Source organism: Protopterus annectens, chromosome 6.part1, assembly GCF_019279795.1.
Source record: "Protopterus annectens isolate FY-2018-M chromosome 6.part1, PAN1.0, whole genome shotgun sequence".
Lineage (NCBI taxonomy): Eukaryota > Metazoa > Chordata > Ceratodontiformes > Protopteridae > Protopterus > Protopterus annectens.
Window position 1 is genome coordinate 194007159 of NC_056738.1, and position 22976 is coordinate 194030134.

Sequence of the window (22976 nt, forward strand, 5' to 3'; positions counted from 1 at the left end):
TTGTAGGCGAGACACAGATCACTTTTAAGCAATCTGTATGATACAGAGTAAAGTGATAGTGATTTGAGCCTGTCCACATAGGACAGGTGTTGAGGCCATGGATTATCTTTGTGAGGTATTTCTGTGGACTTTCAAGTTGGTGCAGGTGTTTGGAAAGGGACATACCAAATGGGACGTTATACTCAATTATAGGTCTAATGAGGGAGGAATACAGAGAGGTAATAACCTCCTTTTTTCAGGATGCAATCCCTTTACTTATGAGATAAACCAAGTAAAGTCTTTTCTGACCACTGCTGCCACATGATGGTCGAATGTGAGATTGTTGTCAACCTGAGTACCCAGGTCTCTCACCACGGGTTGTGTGCTTAGGGTGTTGCCACTGATGTGGTAATCAGCAGGGGCCGTGTTTTTGCCAAATGGTATGATAATGCATTTTTTTGTGTTTAACTTAAGGCCATGACTTTGGCACCGGTTATTTGTAGCTTTGAGACCTACTTGCAGTATGTTAACATCATTTGTGGAGTCAATGGCAGCACCCAACTTACAGTCATTAGCAAACTTGTTCAGCCACAGGCCCTTTGCCTTTGCCTGGACCTCTGAGAAGTAGATGCCAAACAGTAGGGGTCCCAGGCCTGCTACTGGAGGTGGTGGCACCTATTTTGACCTTGTGGGTCCTATCTGTGAGCCAGTTGGCCACCTATCTGATGAGACAGGGATTAACACCAAGTTGTGTTAGCTTTTTGATGATGCCCAAGTGGGGGATTGTGTCAAAGGCCTTGGCCAGGTCAAGGTAAGCTGTATGTACTGACTTTTCCTCATCCAAGACCTTGGTGACCGTCTTGAAGCCAACTAGGTTCAGTACCCAAGATCTGACCCTGATGAATCCGAAGTGGGTAGGATTGAGTGTTTGGAGATTGCCTATGTCTTTGTTTATGAGATCCATAATAATACGCTCCATGGCTTTACAGATCAGACTTGTCAAGCTAATGGAGCGATAGTTTCCTGGGTCAGTAGTGGCACCACCTTTGTGGAAGAAGATGACAATGGCAGTTCTCCACTCTGCTAGAATGAAGCATGTAATTAGGCTGTGGTTGAATAAGGTGCTCAATAGTGAAGCAAGTTCTTGCTGGAGATGGTGCAGAATACAGCCTGGGATATTATCAGGTCCCATGGAAGCTGTGTTCTTTGCCTTGGATAGGGCTTTTAAGACTTGATCTATGGAGATGTGGAGTGTGGAACAAATATCAGGGATGTTGACTGGGCCTTTGGGGGGAGATAAGGGGGTGAAGTTTGCACTGAACCTATCAGCTAGCAGGTTGGCTAAGTTAGCAGGATCAGTGTTAGTGGTGCCATTAAGTACTAATTTGGAACAATCACCATAGGTTCATAGGTATGTACTAGGCTAATGGCCATGGAGTCTTTGCAAGTCTAGCCCATAGAAGTGCCCTGGCATTGTGCCTCCTGACATTGGATCCCAGTGCCTCTATCAAGTAGAGCCACTGGAGTGATCCCCAGGGTGAACTTTCTATTACCCATCCACTCATCAAGATTTCTCTTGAAGAGGGACAACAAGGTGCTCTGCTTGACATGTATGGGAAGTCTATTCCAGAGCATGGGCAGTCTCTGAGAGAGGAACCTGTTCCTCCAGCATGTTCTGTTGATTGTGGTAATGAGGTTGAGGTCTCTGGAGTGTGTAGTGCAGATGGATTGGGATTTCTTTAGATGCAGCATTTCTAACAGAGCTGGGTCAGACATGACTTTGTAAGTCAAGCAGAGATCATCTCTAAGTAGGTGATATGAGACAGAGAATAGTTGGAGTCTTTTGAGTCTGTCCGTGTAGGACATGTGTTTAATGCCTAGGATCCTCTATGTGAGGTACTTCTGTGGCCTCTCCAGTTGTTGCAGGTGTCTAGTGAGGTACATGCCAAAGGGGGCATTATACTCAATGATTAGTCTAATGAGAGAAGAGTAGAGCGAGACAATTACCTCTTTCTTCCTGTATGCAAAACCCTTGGTGATGAGATGTACCACATAGAAGGACTTTCTGACCACAGTGGCAATGTGGTGGTTGAAGGAGAGGTTGCTGCCAACCTACGTCCCCAGATCTCTTATAACACCTTCAATGTTCAGTGGGCTTCCATCTATGTGGTAATTAGTGGGAACTGAGTTTTTACTAAAGGGGATGATGACACATTTTTTGGCATTAAGCTTAAGGCCATGGTTGTGACACCAGTCATTGTTCTCAGTGAGGCCTTTCTTTAGGATGTCTACATCACTTGGGGAGTTAATAATAGCTCCCAGCTTGCAGTCATCTGTGAACTTGGTCAGCCAGAGTCCCTTTGTGTTAGCGTGGATTTTTGAGAAGTAGATGCTGAACAGGAGAGGACCCAGGATGGATCCCTGTGGGACTCTACTCATGACTGGTCGGAAGTGTGATTTGAAGTCCACTACTTTCACACTGTGTGTTCTATCTGTGAGCCAATTTGCAACCCACCTAGTAGTATAGGGGTTGATGCTTAGTTTGGTGTTTATCAATAATTCCTGAGTGAGGAATGGTATCGAAGGCCTTGGCCAGATTGAGGTAGGCTTTATGCACTTCCTTACCTTCATCCACTGCCTTGGTGACTGACTCAAAGAAGTCGACCAGATTAAGCAGGCATGATCTCCCTTTCACAAAGCCAAATTGCATGGGGTCTAAAGTTTGGAGATTTCTTATATCTTTGTTAATCAGGTCAATGATGATGTGCTTCATAGCTTTACATATCAGACTCATCAGGTTAATGGGGCGATAATTCCCAGGGTGTGTAGCTGCTCCCCCGTTATGGAGAGGGATGACTGTAGCAATGCACCATCCGGTAAGAACAAAGCCTGAGGTGAGGCTGTGACTGAACAGGGCACACAGATGTGGTGCCAGTTCACTTTGTAGTTCATGTAGAACACAGCCAGGGATACTATCAGGTCCCATGGAAGCTGTATTCTTGGCCTTGGACAATGCATCTTTAACCTGTGCTGCAGTAATGCCGGGTGCCTGGCATTCTTCCAGTATTGTGATTGGTCCTTTGGGGGGGGGGGTAAAACTGACACTGAATCTGTCAGCCAGTATGTTGACAATATCTGTTGGCTCAGTATAGGAAGTACCATTGTGCAGAAACTCAGAGCAAATCTGTGTATTGCCGTGGAAGCTCTTGATATAGCTATAGAAGGCTTTGTGATTGTTTTTAGTGTCTGCCGCAATTCTGGCTTCATAGCTGGCTTTAGAGGATTTCAGGAGGGATCTCAACTTTTATTTTGAGGCTAATAAGGGAGTTTTTCCAGTCTTGGAACTTCTCCTTTTTCTGCAACAGTTTCTTCCTTCTGTTGTAGAGTTTATTAATGGCAGGGGATCACCAGATTGGCTTCCTTTTCTTGGAGGAGAGCATCTTGGTTCTGTTGGGTATGGCTAGTTCCATGCATTTATGTACATGTTCATACAGTGCAATGGTGTATGATTTGGCAGTTATGCAGCTATTTTCCATTGGCATGGGTGCTCTGAAGTTAGCCACCTCTGTTTTTAGGAGTCCAAAGTCAGCTTTGGAGAAGTTTTTCAAGGTGGTTTTCTTTGCAGGGGGTGTGGGTGAGATGTGGATTTCCATGGTGATTAGTTTATGGTCAGATCTGACTAGGGAGGGATTGACTACTGGTGTAGAGCAATGGTTGTCCATGTTAGTAATAACCAGGTCAAGGATGTTGCTTCCTTTAGTGGAAGTCAGAATGAGCTGGTCCATGGTATTGGAATTGATGAGTTCCAGGAAGCGGTGGGCCAGTGCACTGGTGCTTGAGTAGTTTTCCCAGTTGATGGAGGGGTAGTTGAAGTCTCCTAGTAAGAGAGTGTTGGGTTAGACCTTGATAGATTCCAGGGTGCTTAGGAACATGGAGTGAGAGTCTAGGAACATGATTGGGGACCTATAGCAGGCTATGACGTGTATCGTTGTCTTACCCAGTGTTAGTTGTAGCTGAAGTATCTCAGATGCATTATGTTGGGCTGCTAGTCTGGAGGTGTGCATATCCTTTATGAATATGGAGACACAACTGCCTTTGGAGCTTTGGTCCATGTTTCAGAGCTGAAAGGTGTGGAATGAGTTATAGAGTTGTGCATACTATTTTTCCTCTGTTTTACAATGATTACAGAAATTTGATTTAAAACCTTTATTTCAAATTATATAGCAAAAGCACTAATGGTAATGTGCTAAACAAAACAAAACAGTTTCATACTGAAAAAAGACTTTGAAAATACATTGAAACTCGCATTCACTGAAAATGCATCTGACCAGTGGCAGATGATGTGTACATTCATATCCACAGACATTCCCCAAAGCCAGCAATTGCAGTTCCACTGCTGACTACATCTGTTTATGTTAAAAATAGCAATAATAATAATAATGTCAAATATTTCAAATTTCTTTTACACAAACACACATTAGTCAAAGTATTCCAACTTTCTCACAACACACACACACACACACACACACACACACACACACACACACACACACACACACACACACACACACACACACAAACACACACCCACATGCACACTAGTAATGTAAAGCCAGATTGAAGACTGTTTAAAAATGACCAGATGATAAGAACATAAGATACTTTCATCAGAGAGCCATCCACACCCAGTAGCAGTTCTATTTAATTTTTAATTGTATATACCAATTATTATGATAAAATAAACTAAGTGTAATTAATTGGTAGATTTGGATGAACTGCATGTAAATGTACAAGTATAAAGATCACTAGCATTATACAACATTATCCAGCCATGTGCAATGCAGCTTAGAGTATTTATCACAGCTTAAGAGATATTAACTACCTGATAACATATTATAACTCAATATGCACAATATCTACAAAAAATCATCAGCATAATGCCACATTAACGAGAGGTATTAGTAACATAGTTATTGCTGCTGGAAACAACTTTGCATTTCAGAGCTTCATCTACAAATGCAGCACCTGTTGCCCTTGATGAATAAATTGTTTATGTTATATAAAAATGATGTGATGGTGATATTGCCACAATATTTCTTGATAAGCTATGCAATAGGGAGTGGCTCATAAACAACAGGTTCATAGTTACTAACAGCAATCCTGAAGACCATTAAGGAATCTAGCCCAAATTACTCCAAAACACTGTATGGTTAAGGGACTTGGTCAGTGTGACACAGTTGGTAAACGAAGGTGGAAAGATTCAAACCCCATACCCTGGCTACACAAAGCAACCCATTAACAAGTCAAAACTTTAATCATCTGTGCTAACAATGTTTTTAACTAAATGTTGAACTCTTTTATAATCCAATCATGTTGAGAAAACTGCATAACAGTAATATGCAACAATGATTACATAGTGGATGCTGAAGATCAAACGGTTCTGATCTCTCTAAATAATGCAGATGGCATGACCTGACAAATATCAACACTGTTACAATTACTGGTGGCTGTAAAGAAGGTACTGCAAAAATATATTACTAAAATGCAACATGTTTGACTATTTTACATAATTCTGACTTATTAAAGAATTAATTAATTCTTTAGTGCAATGAATAAAGCAAAACCATGTAAATGCTGCAGCAGCATTTATGCAACAACCCACAAATCATACTAAAGTTAGAAATATCACTGGATGCAATATGTTATTTTGGGGGGGACACCTACATCTCATTTTTGACCTCTCTATGTCCTCTGTCAGCGAGAATAGCTATCTCATCTGACATCACTCAGTACAGGTCTGACCTACTTGAAGAATGGCTAATAATGTTGTATTTTTGCAGCATATACTTCCAGAGTCAATAGATCTGAATCATGGACAAATGAAACCCTATACAGGGTAATAACTTAGGCCCCCACCAGTCATACCACTATCCTGTTACTTGTCTGTTTCTCCCCAGTTACCTTAAACACTGCTAAAACCTCAGTGCACATACTATTTTCTTCTTTACTTTTACAAGTATCACAGAGATTTGTATTTCATTTAAAACTTTTATTTAAATTTTACAGAAAAAACACTGACAGCAATTTTCTAAATGAAACAAAACACTCTCACTTTAAAAAGAGACAGCATGAGAAACAGTAAACATCCCTTTGCTTGAAACTCTCATTTAGTGTAACTGCATATGGCAACCCATTAAACTATAAGAACTGTGCTGATATTCATACTCCAATAGCATATACTGCAGCACTAACTAGTGTGTATGTGAAAGGTGCAGGAATGCAAAAGAAAAAGGTGCTATGCAATTGCTAACAGCCTAGAACAGCCCACTGGACACACACCAGTCCATTTTGAGGAGCAGCCCAGGAGTACTGTCTAGTGAAATAACTTGGCGGAGTCACACACAAGACAAATGGAAGCTGAGGGAATCTTGTCATGTACTACAGGAAGTAGCACTTTAACTGCTCATCTGCACTAAGTGCTAGACAAGTTATTGTAACCCAAACACACCATTTCACACCTGTATGCCTGCAAAAAGCAAGCTAAATAACATGTATTCATTGTTAAAATATTATTATTAAACTTGCATACTTTATGCTGCCCAGTTTATTCACAGCTAAATAATAAACACAGTAGAAAAAGTAAACCAAGGATTACATTCAAAGAACATGGCCCTTATGACAATACTCCTGTTTACTATAAGTTCCTTCCTTCCTTTACACCATAATTACTCTAGTTCATGGGTAGTTACTAGGCTTGCAGTCCAGTGGACCACTGAGAAGCCTAAACCAAATTTCCAGCACTGTCTGGTTAAGTGCTCAAGAGCAAGACAGGACATAAATATGAGATAAAAATCAGAGACATTCTGCAACACTGAAGACAGATAAGAGTAGATGACTAAATCACTTAATTTAACAGAACAACAGGTTTATATCAGCATGTATTTTAAGAACTACATAACTATGAAACTCTATGACTAACATTGACAAACTGTAAACTTCAGTGACTTGTCAAAACAAAAAGAAAAAAAAAGCTAAGGGCTGGCAGTTGGTGTGGATGTTGGGTTGCCACCTTTCATTGTGGCTAAAACCGGAGTAAAGCCACACCCCCTCACGTCATCAGTAACCCTGCCCATCCCACCCCTCCCCGCCCACATTTTGCACATTTTGTGATGTCACAATGACATCACTTAGCGAGGGGCGGTCTCTTTTTCCATTTCTGCTTCTTCCTTTCGGCTGATTTACTATGCTTTTCTGTAAAAAAAGCATAGTAAATCAGCCGATTTACAAACTCCGATAGTCTGTTTCCTTTTTGAAACAGAATACTGGAGTTTGTACAGTGTTTTCCAGACTACCAGAGAATCAGCTTGATTTCCGGATAGTCTGGAAAAAAAACGGGGGGGGGGTGGCAACCCTATGTTCATAGGTTCATAGGTTCATAGGTTCATACTAGGCTATCTGCCCTAGGGCATTTATACGCCTAGCCAGAGTGTGTGTGGCTTTCACCACCCCTTAGGATGAGAATGTGGATGATTAAGTGACTTGCCTCCCATTGCTAAGATACAAAGTTTGATTCTGTATTACCCTAAGCAAGTCAGTTATTTAGGTTGTGCCACTAACCTGGACACTTTATGCACACACACACACACACACACACACACACACACACACACACACACACACACACACACACACACACACACACCTGACTGCTATAATCATGCACTCACTTTGAAGAATTTGACAAATTTGAGACATTTCTGCTGCAAAGTGTTGCATAATAAAAAAAAATCTGTGCTGTTGTGGATTCCACTTGTTCTGAACTCAAATCTCTCACATGGCAGTCTTCTTAAGACTATCATGTGGACATGCATGCTATCACCTGCACTAAATCTTGAGATGGTGCTGTGTATGCAGACATCTGTGCTGGAAGTCTCAGGATAGTGCTTCTCTAGTGCATTTCCATTTAGTTTAAGTATCTGTTAAATGGAGAAGTATTTTTTTTATTTTTTAAAAAGCCAGGTCAGCCCCCCCAGCCAGCACTGAGCCCTTGGCAGTTGCCTAGGTCATATTGTGCTAGATATGACACTGATTTAGATGACTACAGCAGTTCTCCATATCTCTGGTATGAATTCTGTAGACATCTGATATCGAGTAATAAACCTACCTGACAGTGATTTATACTGACAGGAAGATAGCCTTACACATTATCTAGGCCTATAGAGCTAGTGTTCTTAGCACTGGAGAGAGAGCTATTAGGACTTGTTCATTGGTGGTGGAGGGTGGCATAGCAATACTAATGTGCTGTGGATGACTAGGTACAGATAAGACAGTAAGGCTTGATTTGAATTAGTGTGATAATATGTTGGCTGTGTCTTCAGGGGGTGAGTGTGTGGTGTTATTTATATTAAGTTAGAAGTTTGTTGGGTATCACTTTTGAGGTTTCTGACAAAGCTAAAGAAGACAGTGTAGATACCCTTAACGTGGGTGGTAGTTCTCACTCATAGTTGCTTTTGGAGGGTTTGATTTTGCTTCTAAGCACTTTGTCAATCAACAAGCTATCTAATTTTTCCTGTTATTGTATAATTTGTTATAACTGGGGTTTCCACCAAATTGGTTTGTTCTTAAACTTGGATGTACATCTGTGACTTATGGGAACAGCAACCTCAGTGCAGACTTGGATGTGGATACAGAACTTATCTGTAAATAAAGCTGCATGTAATCTGGGGTAAGGAGTATGCTTGAATTTTGTCAGATCCTCAGTTAGATAGAGTAGATTTGCCTTGGAATACTCTCTGAATATGAAATGGTTATTGGTAACTTGGATTTTGTACTTATGTTAAATGTTAATACATGGTGGTCAAACCTGACCAGTGATTTGGTAACTACAGGTGATAAGAACCAAGTCCAATATTTTTGACCCTCTCATTGGGGTTTGGACAAGTTAGTCTAAGGATATGGCATTAATGAAGTCCAGGAAACTTTATGCATACTTATTTGTGGTGGTATAGCTTCCCTGACATATGCAGGAGTAGTTGAAGTCACCACAGAGGATAGTGGTGGGCTCTATAGTGACGGATGTTGATTTGTTTAGATATGCATTGAGGGTTGCCAGGGTCATAGAGGAGGTATAATACCTGGCAATGAGGTGGTACTGGGTTTTGTTTATCATGAGAAGGATGCTGAGGAGTTCAATCCTTCACATTTTTCAAAAGTTGTGAACAAATCCAAAGAACTATATAAAATGAGTGAGCACTTTCAATTCTTTTTAATTATAAATGAATTTCCTCAGAAATAAATATAGACAACTAGACTTTTAAAATATTTAAACTGAGTCATGTAATTTCATAGACCCAATCAGAACATTTCAGTTTTCTCACAAATACTTCTTAAAGAGACAGTATAATTTTATCCTGGAGGGAAAATAGCTACCAAATCAAACAGTTCATGCTGTTCTAAATATATTAAAATTCCCCTCCATGTACATCCAAAGTTGGTTGCTCAACCATCAAAAAATAAACTTTTTAAAACTGATACATTTTAAACTGTATCTAGCAAGAGCATTAGTAATATCTTTACTTTTAATTGCATAATTATGTTCATAAATGCACACTGCTAAACGTCTAATGATTTTATCGATATAGAAACCAGTTCATGAAACATAAGTAGCTAAATAAACTAACCCTTCCATCCACCAAAGTGTTGTCCTTTTTCATTCCAATAATGTTTGTATGTGACACCTTCTATAATAACTTTAGGTATACCTCATACTAATTTACTCAACTTATTGTTTCCAAGCATAACTTTCTAATTTTCAAATATAATATTACAGATTACCTTAACATCCAGTGAATAGGTTAAAATACAAGTTCTCTCAAATCTAGTGTCTAGTTTTACACTGATATTAATGTCTTGTCTAACAGATTTGGTTAAAGTGGAGGAAGTTTTACCACTCTATATTCCAAATTTTTCTCCTTAAGGAGGAAAAAACATGATAAACACCTTTTGGGGCTCTTGATGTCCTTGGCCGAAAGTCTAGCAAAAAACTTCAGCTACCCACACTGATGGAATGCTGCAGTCTAAACAAACAAAAAGTAAAAAAAGATGAGGATCATATAGCCCCTTATGTGTTCGAGACTAACTCAAAAAATCCTGCCTATCTTCAGTATCACAAGCTTCAGAAAACTCGAACAATATGATTAAAACATATGTATTAAGCGTAATTTAGGTAAAGCCTTCTCATAATAAAATAGGATGAGTGACTCAGGATATAAATAAAAAGAATATAGTTAATCCCGTAATAACAGCATGGGAAAATGTGTTTCCCAAAGAAAATTTAAAGGTAGATAAGCGCTTGTAATGTTATTAGCACTCATCTGCCATTAGATTTTCTTTTGGAAACACATTTTCCTATGTTATTAAGGAACTAACCACATTCTTTTTATTTATATCCTGAGACACTCATCCTATTTTATTAGGAGAAGGCTTTACCTAATTTATGGGTGATACATATGTTTTAATTGATTTACTATCATTTTACTAAATCACACTCAGTCGAGTCATTGTATCATCAACTCTGTGAAAAGTCATAATGCCAAATTCTGGTATACCCAAAATAAATGCCAAATTCAAAATTCCCTACCACCCTGGACCTAGGAACAAGAATTAACCTGGGTCGAGAAGGGGGAGAGATTTGCAACTCAGAATTATTGGTGTTCGACATTTTCATTGTTCTGTTTTTTTGGATTTCACTCAAGTTCGATTCAGTCAAATGACAGTAAACCATTTTAATCATATCGAAGCTAGCCAGGATTTTTTGAGTTAGTCATGAACACATAAGGGTCTATATGATCCTGATCTTTCTTTTAAAATTTCCTCCTTAATCAACTCAATCAAAGGTAAAGAATAACTTCTCTCAAGGGAACAAATACTTAATACCTCACATTCATTAAAAAATGTTGATGCTTATTATAGCAATAACCCGCGCTTGGGTAATGCTGAATTTACCCACGGTTGGTGTGGTTTGGTCACGAGGGCGAAGCCCAAGTGGCCAAACAAAGGCAACTGTGGGTAAATCCAGCATTAACGACACCCAGAAGTGGGTTATTGCTATTATACAATGACATTATTTAAGAAAAAAAGAATTACTTTTCTTAAATAATGGCATTGTATAACGCCTCCTTGCTGCCCTTTCGCAGCTGTCTGGTATTCTGCGGCAGTTCTGATGTACTGTGCATGCTTATGCTTACCCAGTACATCAGAGCTGTGGGCAAAAGCAATGGAGAAAGCAAGATCTCCGTTGCTTTTTCTAAAGCTGTCTCGCTATGTTAAACCCATTTAACATAGCGAGACACCTTTAAAAAAAGCAACGGAGACAGGAAGATCTCCGTTACTTTTTTTAAAGCTGTCTCGCTATGTTAAACTCCTTTAACATAGCGAGACAGTGTCTAAACAGCAACGGAGATCTTGCGTTCTCCATTGCTGTAAAAAAAGAGTTATACTAATGGAAAAAGTCCGGGCGACCGGACCTTTTTCCATTATTATAACTCTGTTACAACGTGCACGCTGACCAATCAGCGTGCACATTTTGGAATATTAATGGGGGGGGGGTGTTGTTGTATAATAGTTTTGTTTGCATAATTGGAGGTAGTCAGTACCATTCTAGGAACTGTCTAGCTGACCCAGTAATTGGGAGCAGCTACCTTGTATCCTGTATGTCAAGTAAAACACCACTCTTTCTATGAAAAAAATGAATGCAGTTATCAAATTGCAAATGTGTGCCAAGAGACCTAAAAGGGTTATACACATGCTAGGTCTAAAATGAACTATAACATTCTTTAACAATGAAACTAATAGGGTTGAATGCAGCAGGGTATGATTGACACCCAATTCAGCATGCTTCATGCAATGACAAAAGATGTCAAATCAGTTGAATTAAAAGAGGCAGGCAGCAGCATGTGTGGCATAATTCCTAGCAACTAGGTAATTTTTGAAGATGAAAATCTCCAGTAACATGATAGTCATGTGAAAATTGCAATATCTGTAATCCCTGTTGTGTATCTAAGTGCAGTTCTGACCATGGGAATAAGTGAACCTGCAGTAAATGTTTGTGGCCCTAGTTCCTATTACATAAAAACTTTGTGGAGCTGTAGAGGAGAGCCTGGAAAACTATGGCTCTATGGACTGTCTAATACTTCATGGTTTATTAAAGCTGTTTAATCATTAAGTATAAACAACATACTGATCTGCATATAGTTGAGAAAAGCAATGATTGAATTGTTTATTGTTAACACAGAACTAGAAAATAATAAGTAAAGTATAAAGATGGGTCCACTTATAAAAATCATAGATAAAAACAGTATAGATGCTGCAGGCTGAAAAACCAACTCAGTCTCAGCATGTGGTAGGAAGGTGCTCTCAAATATGTAACTATTGAAAAAAATATATAGGAAATGGTGAATCAAGTCAGGATAGGAAGGGACCATTGCCTCAGGCACATCACCTGAGCCTAGGGTGGTTTGTTTCAAGAACATGGAGAAAAATCTGGTTGAGTGACAGACCATGCTGACTTACAAGATAAAGTATATTGTGTCCATGAGTATAATCATCAGTTTTTAATCGTTATTATAACTGACATAAGTCAGACAGTACAGTGAAGAAACCTTCAATGCATTGGTCCATAGTGGATTTATTCCTAATTATATGTTTTAAAATTTCCCTTCAAAATGTTATACAAGAATTAAATATTGGGGTACTTTTATTTATTTTATTTATCATTTGTTGACCGGGAATGTCCGACTAGGTTCCACAGAGCCTGTTTTCAGTGGAGGCCCGGGGAGAAATGCTCCAGATGCATGTCTTTGGAATGTGGGAGAACACAGGGAGAACATGCAAACTCCACACAGAAGGCACCCCAGCCGAGAATCGAACCGGAGAACCTCTTGCTGTGAGGTGACAATGTTAACCACTGCACCACTGTGCCGCCCTATTTTCCATTAACGGGGCATCAGTCCTTGGCAAACGTAAATGTTGCCACAAAATATTTTTTGCCACTGTAATTACTTGCACTGCTAGGACAGCAAAAACATGTGATGATTACTGTACTTCCATTTAGTAGGAATGAAATTAACCTCCTTCCATTGAATATGGAATGATATACAATCTGGCCAAAAGGGAGACGCGTGCCGGTTATAATCACAGCATGCGACACATCTTGGCCTTTCAAAGGGGGAGCAAAGTGCTAGACCCACTGGGAAAAGGAGGACAGCTCCACACATGCACACACATATTTATGTAACCCTAATGTCACCATTTCCAGCAAACCTAAGGTCAGGCCCTGAGTTTCTGATGCCTTTTTTTTCCCTGTCACATTGTTTATAAATCACCTGTTACATGCAAAGCAGTTTGTATACTCTTCCAAGCAACATACTGCTAAATTGGCGGAAGCAGTAAAAACTAATAATAATAATAATAAACGATACCCCCACACAACATGCAGAGCTTTTCAATACTGACACTTGGGGATACATAGAGTTACTTGAGTGAAGTTCAGTGCATAATGACTACCCAGGGGGCTGTACAATGTACAATGCCTTCACTGCTGTGGCCGGGAATAATAATCATTCACCTGGCTTTTAAACGTAACTTTATAGGCTACCTTAATTTCCTTCTAGTTAAATAGCTACCCTGCACATGAGAAACTGGAACTTAAAGGATTCTGCAATCCTGTTGTGTTTTAAATGGAACCCTTTTGTTGGTACTTTTCGGTATGCATTTTGCGGCAACATTTATATTTGCCGAGGACTGCTGCCCCGTTAACGGAAAAGTACCAATATTGGTTTACATATACCCATTAATTAATATTGCTAAATCTGTTGATTTGCTGTCTTCTGGTCTCAACCTCAAGTTTATCATATACAATATTTACCATTTAGTAGAGTTACTATACAAATGCACATAATACAAGTGAGGCTTTTGGATTTATAATTACCTGCATCTGGCTGGAGTGGGGCCATTCTTGTGTAGCTGAACCACTATGGCAGTTTTTCAAGCATCTGGTACATTACTTGTGGAGAGATCAAAGTTAAATGAGATGTATTTGAGCAAAGCTATATTTGCCAGAACCTGGAGTCAGCCACATTCATTGTCCAGACTGACTGCAGTGGTGTTTTTGGTTTTTCCTACAGATGGCTGGCAGGAAATGAGCCACTGAAATAATAAAGGGAGAGGAGGCAAAGGAGTAAATGTGCACTAGGAAAGCTAAAGATTTGGTCAGTGGGTGAACGGGAACTCAATTTGAAGGTAAGTATGTTGCCAATTAAATCATTTTTTTTTCATTTTGCACTGCAATTGTAATTCCACCATAAAAGGTTATTCCTGAATTTTCCATTGCATTTGTTGCATGTGGAATGATTAGGTATCACTATGTAGCTATTTAGATGGAAGCAGAATTCAGAGTTGAATGCAGCAACTTTAGTAAGAGGCCCAGAGGGAGAAGGCAAAATGACATTTATCTAGGTTATCCAAGAACAGTAGGGGGTTGGCTTTGCGGTGCTACCTAAATGGAGTAGGGTTCAGAAGGGCAATAGTGCTGACTCTGAGGAAGAAGATGGCATCTGGTAGTCAGACTTAACCAGACAGAGAGTGTAACCAACAAGTATACACAGCAGCTTCTAGATTTTCTAAATGCCAGCTCCCTAGACCATCCACCCCTGTCTACACACACACACACACACACACACACACACACACACACACACACACACACACACACACACACACACACACACACACACACATACACACACACACACAAACACAGATACACATACTCGCATGTAAATATACAGACATGCACTAGTATAAAAATGCATGTATGCATGTATTATGTATGTGTGTATACACACACACACACACACACACACACACACACACACACACACACAGATACACATACTCGCATGTAAATATACAGACATGCACTAGTATAAAAAATGTGTGTATGTATGTATGTATTATGTATGTGTGTATATACACACACACACACACACACACACACACACACACACACACACACACACACACACACACACACACACACACACAAATACACACACACACACACAGATACACATACTCGCATGTAAATATACAGACATGCACTAGTATAAAAAATGTGTGCGTGTATGTATGTATGTATGTATTATGTATGTGTGTATATATACACACACACACACTCATATGTATATGTGCACATGCCATGCGTGCGCACACACACACACACACACACACACACACACACACACACACACACACACACACACACACACACACACACACACATTTATATCTATTTTGTACCCTGTTTCATATCTTCCACATAAATATTATATGTCATGCTTTCCCCAACACAGTTATCTCCATCATTATCAAATGTTTAAATATTTTTCTTTCTTTTTCCCTTCAGCTTAGTCATTCTTGGTGGGTTCATATACTTTACTATTGTTTCTCTTCACCTCAGTATAACTGTTATCAGAAGTGCTAGACAATTATTATTCCTCCCTCTCTCTGCACTCCTCATTTTGGTAGTGTCATACAATAAAATACTAGGCCCCTAGCCCTACTGTCACCACATTTTTTCCATATAGTATGGAATGCCAAAGAGAATACCTCCTTCACTTGGTACATACATTCTGTTTCTGCAATTTTGACAAGAGACATCCAGTGCTATTCTGAAGTCTATAATTATACCAAACAAAAATCTGTCACATCAGAATTTCATAAAACAAGTGCAGCGTATTAGCATATTGCCTGTTTATTACTCATGCAATATGCTAATATGCTGCACTTATTTTGTGAAGCACTCATGGGACACATTTCTGCTCTTTATAATTAAGCACTTCAGAATGGCATAACTACTGGGTATGCCATTATAACCAGGGAGAATGATTGACTGGTATAGTTAATAGGACAAAGGTGAATGATACCTGTCATGCCACTGTATTGGTGATATCTCAGTGCCTGCATGTGCGACTCCTTACCCTTTTCTTTTGACAGTGTTAGCCTACCCATTCCCATATGTGTGTTTGCAATAATAATAGGGATAACACTTGTCACCTTATAGAAGAATTTATTATTAAACAGCTAGCCCCTTCAATACGCAAGCTAGACATGTTAAAGCAACAGTCAGAACACTGTTGAAAATATTTCCATTCTCCCTCTTCTGGTAAGTTCCAGCATTGCCAGAGGCATTCATGGTTAGTTATGATTACAATGTACTGTCAGAAGTCCACTTTGGCTGTATGACAAGCAGTAATTCTCCCAACCCCCGCACCTTTATAACCAACAAACATCTCTTTGTACTGTAAAATGTGTTTATGAAATCCACTCATTCAGTTGTACATACTGTAGTGGCAACGGGCCTAATCAAATAGTAAAACAGTCAAAGAATGCATGTGATTGCCTGCAAACTGATAAAGAAAGAATATTAATTTGTTGTTATCTGATTATGCAATATATGGGTACACCCATGCAGACATATGGGTGTACAAGGGGTTTCTTCTGCTTGCAAAGCACAAGTGCATAAATCATACAAATTCAAGCCGTGTGTTTCAAAACTAATAGTCTGAATTCACTTTAGAAAGAAGAAAAGCAAATACTTGAAAACTGTAAGCAAAAATTAAAAAAAAGACAGTTGCCTATCGTCTGAGAGCAGAAATATCAAATATGATTATAATAAGTATTAGGTGCATGGAGTTGGTGGTCTGTGCCATCATTCAGTTTCATACAAACATTGTTCTTCGGATAAGTAAATATATAGTATGTCTGGACTTTATTGAACTGAACAAAGAAAATGTAAATATTCAAAAGTAGTTTGTTTGTCATGAGTTATAGTAAGTACAAATAAGATCCTATGCAGTTTGTTTATAACTAGGAGATGCTCATGGCATTTTTTTGTGACTCAAGTGCCTCCTAAAACATCATCAGAAAACTCTTGCTCAAGGAGTTTGAACTGCAACTTCTATATGATGGTAGCTTTTTCACTCACCACAAGATAGTATAATGTCTATTTTTAATTTAATTTGCTAATTTATTATTTTGTGTCACTAACAGTCACTGTGATAGCACCCAAAACCATTTCAAGATTCAAGGAGACAAGCCCAAAAGATCACTGGATATAGCCATTATCAAAACTTTCACCTCCTTTGCTTATTTCTGCAGCTAGAGTCACAGATAGTCTCTACACTGTATAGCAGACACATCATGCAAGCTGTCATTCTGTACAGTGTCAGTCACTTGATTTATTAGCAGAAATGATGAGTTCTGAATGAGAGCTCAGTGCACCAGAAAGGTATATATATTGTATACTGAGCTTTAGACGAGTGGGCATGAGGTGTCAGCATCACTATGAAAGATGTCTAGGAATCTGCGATGCAGCATGGCAGTCTGTGCACACTGCAAAATAAGAAGATGAACGTTTCAGAGAAACCAAAGTATTGGCACATGGCTTAAGATTTACATGACAATCCCTCCTCAAGTGGTACTCAGTGTTAGCACAGATATACACAGCAGAACAGCTTGGATACCTTTTGTCTTCACATTGCAGTGAGGGCTTGAGCAGCAGTCAGTGCTAGGTAAGGATACTTAGCATAGGAAACAGTGGTCCATGATTCTGGGACTGACTATAACACTAGGGATGTTGAAAATGGTACAGGCCAATTACCCAGCATAGCACTTGGTGTGCTGAGCAATGTATGGGACCATGTAGTGGAGACATTTAAAAATGCACTGTATTAAGGGGTAATGGACAGACTCTTGATATGCTTGTGTGTCTTCCTTTTTGTGTGCATATGTATGTGACTGTGTGTGTGTGTGTGTGTGTGTGTGTGTGTGTGTGTGCTCGCACTCATACTCATGTGCCTGCTGACTCACTTACACATGCATGCATGTTTGATTGGTCTGTGAAAATCATAGATACCCATTTCTGCTCCAAGGCCATATATTTAGTGATGGATACGAGTATTCTAATATGTTTCCTAGGCCTTTTGATACTGCTGCTGCAGGAATGATAGATCATAACAGCATGGCAGTGCTGCAGTGATGCTGACGTGTACTGGGCAGCATATACACACACACACACACACACACACACACAGAGTTGTGTGTGTGTGTGTGCGTGTGTGCATGTGTGCGTGTGTGTGTGTGTGTGTAATTTACTGCCTAGTTTTTCTTCATCTGTCTTGTGTGAGTATGTGAGTATGTGTGCATGACACTGTTTAGGTTTGGGGATAGCGTTTCAGCGATACTTAGATTATTGAACTTGCAGCTTTGGTTTATTTGTTACAAATGTGGTTTAGTGCCTTCTGCATGGCTGGTAGCTCTCTGTTACTGCACTGTAAAGCCATAATAGATACCAGACATGATATGTGGTATCCCTGTCTATGAACTGTTTTAACTGCGACTCATGAGTTACTCAGTTGCTTAAGTTCTAAGCAACTTGCAAGCCTGGTGTGCAATAGTACACCTGTTCTATACCTATGACAAGGACATGTTTTCTTTGAATTGTATGTTGACTTTTCACTGTTTTTTTCCAATGCAGTAGCTTTATTCACTATGCAATTTGTCTTTGAATTCCATTCTCATCAGAGGGTAGTATTTGACATTTTTTTCTCTGTTAGTCAAAATGTATGTTATATTCTGACAGAGTTTTATAACTATATTTTTATTCACTGTTTGATACATTCATATCACTTTCAGTCATCATGGTCAACTGAATCATGTGGAATATGTTACAGTGAACTTGATAAGTCTACTTTGTGGAGCAGTAGAAGGAGCAGTTATTTGGTAGAGAGAACTTTTTTGCCCAATTGTTGTGATGTTTGTGAGAAAAGGCATTTGCGTAGCCAGGGCTTTGGACATGGTACCAACCAGAAAGCAATGTAACCATCATTATAATTCTTCCCATAGTTCTCAGCAGATAGTTATAAACTAATCTACACTAATACTCCAGCAGATTAACACTTAGGCAGTAATGTCCATTTATAAATTAATACAGTCACTTAGGACGCCTTTGCATATGCAGTATAGCAGTGTACATACTGCCATACATATGTATGTGGTCAGAGCTCATGTAGAGTGCAGAAATGGAAATAAATCCTCCAAATGAATAACTTTTATTTAGTATTAGTCATGTGTCAACTTTTCAAACAGAACGGGTGTAATATAATAAAAGGATGGTACGGCTTCACAGTTATATTACAAACTGTAGGAAAAGACACCAAAGTTAATAATAATTTAACAGTAAAGTGGTAATACTTAATATAACATTAATAGGAATTCCGGAATAAAATACAGTGTAGTATTTATGACTCATTAATCATATAACAGCATTTGCAGTGTAAAACATTAGATGAATGTAATAGGTCATTAAGTTGAGAGGCAAAATGCTTGTGACTGAAAAGCTTGGATCTGACACTCGCACTGGACTCTGGGTTTGCTAGACTATATCTCTTAATAAAGTGATGCTGCTGTATACCCTCTTCAGATAATGAGTTTCACCATAAGATGGAAGGTGGTCATAAGTAACTGCAATAGAGGGAAATAGTGAGTTGTGACTAGTGTCAAGGATGCAAATACATAATAGGCCATATAAAAGTAGTATTTGTAGGTGCATGGTATACTACACATAATTATACAATCAGCATTATAACTCTGAGTTGCAATACAGTGCATTAGTATACATACAGATATGTGCTGTACTCCACAACTGAGAGATGTATGACCAGGCATCTGATGTTTGCAAGCAGTGAGGGTGACACTTTTAACACTGTTATGAACAACTTGGGCAGATATCTTTGATACTATTAAGATCATACTTTACTGCAGGGTACCACGGCTTGGAGAAATTGTGCAGGCTATGGGGAGAAATCACTTGACTTACACGGGACTCTTGTTCAGAATTACAGGCTGTTGTTTTTCTTTGCTCTGGACAATGTTGACAGAATTAAACCAAGGGTGTAGCTAAGCATACACAGTGTATGCAAACGAGTCCATTTTTTTCTGAACAAATCTTGCATACATTATGGGTCAAAGGGCAAAGAAGACTTATACATAGCTAAGGTTGTATCTGATGTATAGAGGTAAACAAATCATGCTTACTTGATGGGCATGCTCCTCTAAAAAACAGCCTTTTATGGTTGTCATTGGTAACACCTGCAAATAATTCAAATAATTTGCCTATTTCCAAAATATAGATAGGCAGCAATTTAAGGATCCAGTACATTTTTAAAACATGGGGGTAGGCAACAACATGAAGTTTGAGTACAACTTATTAATTCCTGGGTATATCCTTAAATTTAACTCTAACAGTAGTGATGTGTTTTGTAATATGATTGTGTTGAAAGCAGTCTGATGTTTACTAACTGCATTGATGTACACCTGAATCTCTATGCATGTAGTCTTTCATATTTTTACAACTACCCGGACATGCACATATGGCTATCTGCATAGTATATATGATATCATTTGTACCTAAGGCATGCACAGATTGTCTGAGAATATCCAGGACCCAAGAAGTATCTATGTAATCTAATATGAGCATCAGGGATGCACTTATAATGGAGCTTGCAGTGCAAATTAGACACAGTGCTGAAGATGTACACACACACACACACACACACACACACACACACACACACACACACACACACACACACACACACACACAGATGCACATGGTTGTACACCAAAAAATGCAGCACAGTGCAAAGACACCTGAGTCTACACCTTTCCTAAAATATGATGATCTTTCTGTATCTCCTGAGTTTGCCTCATTCTGTTCTCCCCTTTAGCAATCCTGCATCATACAACCCATATTCAACCAACTTGTTTGCGCTTTGACATTTGTGTTAAACTCATATTGTTCTGTGACACACATGTATGCACAGTACTTACTCTCCACTTGACTGAAGCCCTGCAATACACCCCTCTGTTACAATATCTGATATATGTATACTGGGGATCCACACTGCTGTACCCCTTTCATGCTGTTACGTACATCACATTGTAAAAGTTCTCCTTGCTTATATTGTAGGTACTATGAGGTCTGACAGGTAGCTATATCATTTACAACACCATTTGATGTATATCACATAGATAGTACTCTTGCTTATTAACACTATACATGAAATAAACATATTTGTTTATATTAATGCTGCTCAGACATAGAAAACTACACATCCTAATTGCCCCCCACATGTAACTCTGGAGCAGCATATCACAAATCTGCACAATCTTCCATGTTGTCAAGATTCATATGAATGTGCTCGACCCCCCCCCCTGCATCGACCCTAGATGTATATGCATCTGAGATAACCTCGCCTTTGTGCGGGTTGTGAAAATTGCAGTGTGTGTGTGTGGTTATGTATGCCTTCGGTATGCAATTTTATGGGCAGATGCAGTCGTGCACCACAATTACCTTGCATCTGTAAGCTAATGTGTTTTTCTGACTACTGTGTGTGTGTGTGTGTGTGTGTGTGTGTGTGTGTGTGTGTGTGTGTGTGTGTGTGTGTGTGTGTGTGCAGAATGGGAGGTAGAGAGAGTGGCCACTGCCATATTTTACTTTATTAAATAGTGAGTGTGCACATTTGTTTTCTGATGTTCTCTACCTGTCTGATGTACACCATTAGAAGAATTAAAGTGTACCAGATGTATGATGATGTATTTATATGTCCTAAGCCAGCTATTCAAAGCCCTGGAACTGAGTTGTAAGGTCTGTGTTGGAATGCTGTTTTAGTTGCAGAGTTTGCACGTTGCTTATGCAGTATTTGTCTTGCAGACCAGCCATTACACGGTCATCTTGCTGATAGCCTCTGCTCGTGCGTACCACTCAGGTGCAGCTGCGAGGAGTATGAAACTCCAGCTATTTGCTGTCCTGCAAATGGGATTTAGAGTCAATACTCATGCATACTTTTGGATGATATTATGCCTCATTTATTTTTTATATTTGGAATGCACTAATCATCCTCTGTCTGGTATGCCTGGTGCTTCAGCAGCTCGCTGACCTATCTACTCTCTTCTCTGTTACCTAAGTAATCCATGTACAGTTCAGCTATGCACACACCATCTATGTGCCCTGCTGACATGGGGCTATCTTTGGCTTTCATCAGTATTCTAATGTGGTTCTATGCCTGCAGTTTTGTATGCCTGGCAGTGCTGCTTTAAGTCACTGAAATGTCATGCTGTATCTGCCCCAACCATACCTCCTCCAGTGTGACAGGTGTTCCAGCAGTATGTAGACCTATGCACTTTGGTTTCTATTACTTTCTGAAACCATTTTCTGATCACTAATTGCACTGCCAGTGTGCACTGCACAGCCAGCATGTTAATACTCACTGCACAAGCATTTTGCTGTTCTATCAAGGCTTCCATCAGTTAGAAATTATTGGGTCTGTACATTATATATTAGGCACTGCTGCATTTGGGTTAGGAAGTTTATAAGGTTAAGTGTGTGCTAACCATTATGCCTGTAGTACAGCTGTATTTTAATGCTGCATGGGCTTGTCAAGATGTATTTCTTTTTCTTAGAGAGAATATGTGCAGACCTCCATGACATGAGTACCTAGTGTGGTACCTTCTGTTCCCAAATACAAAGTATCCCTCTTCTTATCTACTTAGTACAACTTTGAGTCTAGGAATCTTTTGGTATATTGTGATATCCGTTACTTTCCAGTACAGTGCATGCATCTGCTGATCTGTCTACTCCTTGTCTGGCTATCTTTTTGACTGTTTGCTGCTCATGTTCTGCCAATTTCCAGATTTTTGTGCCAAGTATGTTTCTGCCTAGTACAGTCAACAAATGCATATAAGCTCTTCTTAGAGGTCCGTGGGTACCAGGAATGATGGCATCTACTGACAATTGGTATAAGGCATTTAGTGCTGTGCTATCTCACTGTTTACATTACAGTTTCCAATCAAAAACACTGGTGGCCTTCATATATTCA